The sequence below is a fragment of the Dipodomys ordii genome, unplaced genomic scaffold (genome assembly GCF_000151885.1).
Source record: "Dipodomys ordii isolate 6190 unplaced genomic scaffold, Dord_2.0 Scaffold44, whole genome shotgun sequence".
NCBI lineage: Eukaryota > Metazoa > Chordata > Mammalia > Rodentia > Heteromyidae > Dipodomys > Dipodomys ordii.
This window is the reverse complement of record NW_012267260.1, coordinates 1029103-1034341: the sequence shown is the minus strand read 5'-3', so window position 1 is coordinate 1034341 and position 5239 is coordinate 1029103.

Sequence of the window (5239 nt, the reverse complement as noted above, 5' to 3'; positions counted from 1 at the left end):
GCTTTGTGCCTGGCTGGCCTTGAACTGTGATCCTCTGATCTCAGCCTCCTGAGTGGCTGGGATTATAGGATTACAGATATGGGCCACTGTATCTGGCTCTGCTTTTCCTTTTCTTTCCTTTTGTCCTCATTTTCCTTTTTCTTTTCCTCTCCTCTGTTTCTGGGGTCCTGTGGAGCTTTGTGCCAGGCTGGCCTTGAACTGTGATCCTCTGATCTCAGCCTCACGAGTGGCTGGGATTATAGGATTACAGATATGGGCCACAGGCACCTGGCTCTGCTTTTCCTTTTCTGCTCCTTTCCCTTTTTCTTTTCCTCCTCCTCTGTTCTGGGGGCCTGGGCCAGTGGGGCATACATCACTGGCTTGGACCCAAAGGCTTAAAGGTTTGGAAAGCCCTGCAGATGATAAACACACTGTGGCGGTGGTGCTGCAGCTTGGAAGGCCTGAGAGGAGCCTCCTCCACGGACTCCCCAGCCCACAGTGAGTGTCCCTCCTCCAGGCAGAGAGAGGGTCTTTGGTGAAGGCCTGTGCCACCCTCAAGGTACGGAGGCTGGGCGGGCGAGGGGTGAGGGGTGAGCCTGAAACCCGGACCCCACACAGGTCATCGGCATTGGCCTGAACGGACAGTGCGGGAGCTGTGTGACCAGCTGAACACGCTGAAAACATGCTCTTCCGAGACACGCATGTACGTATACAAGGGCGTCTCTGGGAGCATTTTTTTTTTTTTGCTCGTTTGAAGCACACTTTGTGAGGGAAAGCCGCTTGCTTTCCTAGACACGGACTTGTTTTCCGAACTGAGGCGTGTCTCCTGGGTGGGCATCTCACGGCCACATGTCAGAATTGCTGCCTCCTCCTCAACAGAAAGCGGGCTTTGGGTGCAGCCATTGCAAAAGTAGAGCGAAGTCAGAGGATTCCATTTTAAATTGTAAGAAAAGGAGAGTGGACAGATGAGCACTCCGAAACGTGACAGGTTCCTGAGGTCCTGGGCTGACGCAGGCTGGAAGGCTCTGGCTCTGCAGCGCTCGGTAGGACTCCACCCCTGCCCCTCAGGGCCTCAGGGCCTCCTGCCCACAGGACCAGGAAGATGGTTTCCTCTCCACGAACCCTTCCGCCACCCCCACACAAAGCAGGTGTCAGGGACAGGCGGCACTACAGAGCCATTACAAGGGAAGAGTAGTTTACTATTTCCAGTAGCCAAATCTGTCATAAAATTGACAGAACAAGCAAAAAAGCAGCACATGCAAATAATATGTGATTAAGGTAAGCTAAAGTGTCCATTCCATAGGCCACACTGCATGTGTGCCAACAGCATCACCGGGGGAGGGAGAGAGGGTAGCCGAGGTGCTGGAACAAGACCCATGGCCAGAAATAACCATTGAAGCAGGGCCTTTTCTTTTGTGTGTTCAGCTCTGGGGATAGAACCCAGGGCCTTAGGCATGCTGGAAACTGGCTCAGCTCTGGATTCTCCTCTTCTTCCCTGGGCCAGTGTGCCTGTCGCGCATCTCGAGGGGGAGGAGGACGGGAGAGGAGAGAGGGGGCGCATCCTGGAGGGGAGGAGCCGAGGATCCCAAGCCTAGCAGGCGAGGGGTCAGGGGGGGCCTCGGCTGCCGGGCGGGCACAGGTGCACAGGTGCCGGGCTCCGTGTGACCTGTGGTGGTGGCAGGTGATAGGCAGGCTGGACTCTTGAAGTCTGGTTCCCTCTCCTGCTCCTCGCCTCCGGTGGCGTGGCGTGGCGTGGCGTGGCGTGACGCGTCCTGGCGTGTCAGCACCACACGGCACCGCCCCCGCCCCCGCCCCCGGGCAGCCGGCCGACATGGCTGACAGGCGCCGCGGCAGGACTGAGTAGAAGTGGCCGGCGGGAAGATGTCTTCCTGCCAGGTAGGTTTGCTCCGTACTCGGGTCACGCCCTGAGCCCTGCCTAGTTGACACAGCAGGGAACCGCAGCCAGAGCCCACGTCCCAGCGCGGCTCCCCAATGCCGGTGGTAGCGTGCGCGTGCGTGCAGGAATGGGGGTGTGGACTCCCAGAAGTAGGGGGTCTTAGGTCGAGGCTCTGAACTTGGAGTTTGGCAGCTGGGTGTGTGGGAGGTGGCCGCTGGGTGGAGGCCGTGGGGCCTGCTCCGCTGGCGTCCTGGAGCACGGGTGGCCCGCCGTCAGGGTCGGCCTGTGCGACACACACCTGAGGTGTTAGCTTCGGGTTTGAGGGCACTGGGAAGAGGCAGACCTCCCATCCGTCTCCCCGTCCCCTCTGTGTCCCAGCACTCAATGCCTTGCTGCAATCCACGCAATAACTTTAACAAATTATTGAAAGTTACAAGGGAGTTATTCACAACCTAGTTTTGGGGCTTCAGTGTTCTGAGAACAGCCATGCCCCCATGTCGTCTTTTAAAAAAATGCAAATACCTATGCCACCTTCGGAGAGAGATGGGATTAATTCTGAACAAGATGGATGTTTTAATTTTATTTTCCCTTATATTTTCCAAGGCACGAAGAATCCAGCAGGAGAGGAGTTACAGATGGAAGAGTGGTTCTTCAGCCAAGGAGCGGAGCAAAGGTGTGAGCAGCTGGAGAGGGCAGTGCGGAGCCTGGCTGTTAAGAAGAGGCTTGGAAGTCCCGTCCCCCCCCCCCTCCCTCCCCCGTCGGTGAATGTCTATCCAGTACACTGTGGAATGTGACAGTTACTCTGACAATACAGCAAACTTGAGAAGCTCCTTTTTGTGCTCATTTTGTCTCTGATGGGCTGTGTATAGTCTGGAGTCCCCACAGAGGCAGTGGTTCGTGACTGCTTGACCTGGTCATTCTGCTAAGCAATCGGTGGAATTATGGCCTGTTAAACCTTAAGCTCATCTCCTCAAACTCTAGAGGTCTGACTTCCAAAATAGTTTAATGTCCTGTTTCCAAGGTCTGTCTGAGGAAGGACTTGAGGTTGTAAAGGTTGGTTTGAGGGAAACCGCGCATCAGAGCTGAACATATTACCACTCTGTTACCTTTGCACAAACCTCTGGATAGTGCTTATTGCCTTGGGAGGAAGAGGAAATCTCTTCCTCATAGACATTTCAATTCCCAGATGAGGTGTTTGCCTCTAAGCCAGATGGATTACATTTATGGGACTACTGGGCAAATGGGGTCATCTGAAAGGAACTTCTTCGGGGTCAGTACCTGTAGTGCCTGGGGGAGAGTTCCACTGGGAGTTGAGAACTCCTGGATCGACCTTCTCCAGGCACAATCTACCACCCATTTTTTTTTTTTTTTTGTCAGTTGTGGGGCTTGAACTCTGGGTCTGCGGCTGTCCCTGAGCTCTTTTGCTCAAGGCGAGCGCTCTACCACGTTTAACCACAGCTCCACTTCTGGTTTTTGTGTGGTTAATTGGAGACGAGTCTCACAAGGACTTTTCTGCCAGGGCTGGCTTTGAACTGCGATCCTTAGATTTCAGCCCCCTCAGTAGGATTACAGGCATGAACCACCGGTGCTGGCTGGCTGGGCTTTTTTGATAAAGGCTAGCACTCTACTGCTTGAGCTACAGCTCTACTTCTGGATTTTTGTTGGTCATGGGGCTTGAACTCTGGGCCTGGGCGCTGTCCCTCAGCTCTTCAGCTCAAAGCTAGCGCTCTACCACTTGAACAATAGTGCCACTTCCTACTTCTGGATTTTTGTAGGTTGACTATAGTCTCATGGAGCAGGTACCGGTGGCTCAGGCCTGTAATCTTAGCTACTTATGAGGCTGAGATCTGAGAATCACCATTCAAAGCCAGCCCAGGCAGGACATGCTGAGAGACTATCTCCAGCTAACCACTAGAAGGCCAGAAGTGCACTGTGGCTCAACGCGTAGTGCATTAGCCTTTCCTGACCAGGCTGGCTCCAAACTGCGATCCTCAGATCTCAGCCTCCTCAAATAGCTAGGATTACAGGCGTGAGACACCAGCACCCAGCTTTACTTTGTCATCCTCAGAGTACTGGGTTATAGTATTGCAGCGCTGCCTGGGATTCAATTTTATTCTCTTCATATTCGGAAGGCTTAGCACGGCTAGGTTTATTTGGATGTTAGCACACGTTAGTTGTACAGGGGAGCACTGTGGAATTGCCACGTGTGTGTACTTTACCCCGATGCACCCCTCCCCCTCCCTCAAGTTCAGTAGGTTTCCTGGCTCTGCTTTCATGATGCGAATAAATCGTTCTGACCACACTCACCTGCCACGCCACCTCCTGCGGAGTCTGCGTGAGAGATCGCATTAGACAGAGCTTCAAGGAAGCATGCCTGCAGGAAGGGGGTGTTGGTTCAAGGCTTCCCATACACTTGGCTGCACCTTTATAGCCTCTACCTTTATTCTTTTTTTTTTTTTTTTGGGGGTCCGGTCGTGGGGCCTGAACTCTGGGCCTGGGCGCTGTCCCTCAGCTCTACCTTTATTCTTACTATATTCTTCTTGGCTGTACATTCGTTGCCCTTATTCTCGTTTTGGCTATTTTTCTATTGATCTGCGAACAGAGCATGTTGTATTTTTCCAGTCCAATAGAGACGGCTTCTCTAAGTAATAAAGACTAAGACCAAAGATTAAGTGTGGGCAATGCCCCAATCAATCATCTGATGTGATGCTGCCTCCAGAAACTCCTACAACTTCACAAGCGGTTTTGCAGCTCACGCATAGTAAATATAGAGACTTAAAATTTCCAGATATGTCCAACAGACAAAACCAATGAATTAAACTAAGTTAGAAAGAGTTATCCCAGTAGTTCAGAGAGTTCTAAAAAAAAAGGGACCTCGGATTATAAAAGATTCTCCCAACAGTTATGATTAAGTTTAGTCCAACTTACGTTATAGGGAATAGATGGTGGTTTCACACAAAATATAAAGTTAGTAATGTATTTCCTGAACCAACTGAAGAACCATTTCCTTATACAGGAGCTTATAAAGATGAAAATAATTGGATAAAAATAAAAAGAGTACAATATAAGTACAGCCCTGTCTTAGGTTTGTTAATTATTAAACACAAAAAGGCTGAATAGATGATGTATTCTATTAAACAATATGCTAGACTTGTTTCGCACCGCTTAGCTTAAACAGTTGGTGGGATAGTCATCAATTTTCATGTAATTCATCAATGCTTCGCCTTTTTAAAAAATTGATTACGTGGGCTGGGAAGGTGGCTCAGTGGTAGAGCACTTGCCTTGCATGCCTGAGGCCCTGGGTTCGATTCCTCAGCACCACATAAGCAAAAAGAAAAAAACTGGAAGTGGCGCTGTGGCTCA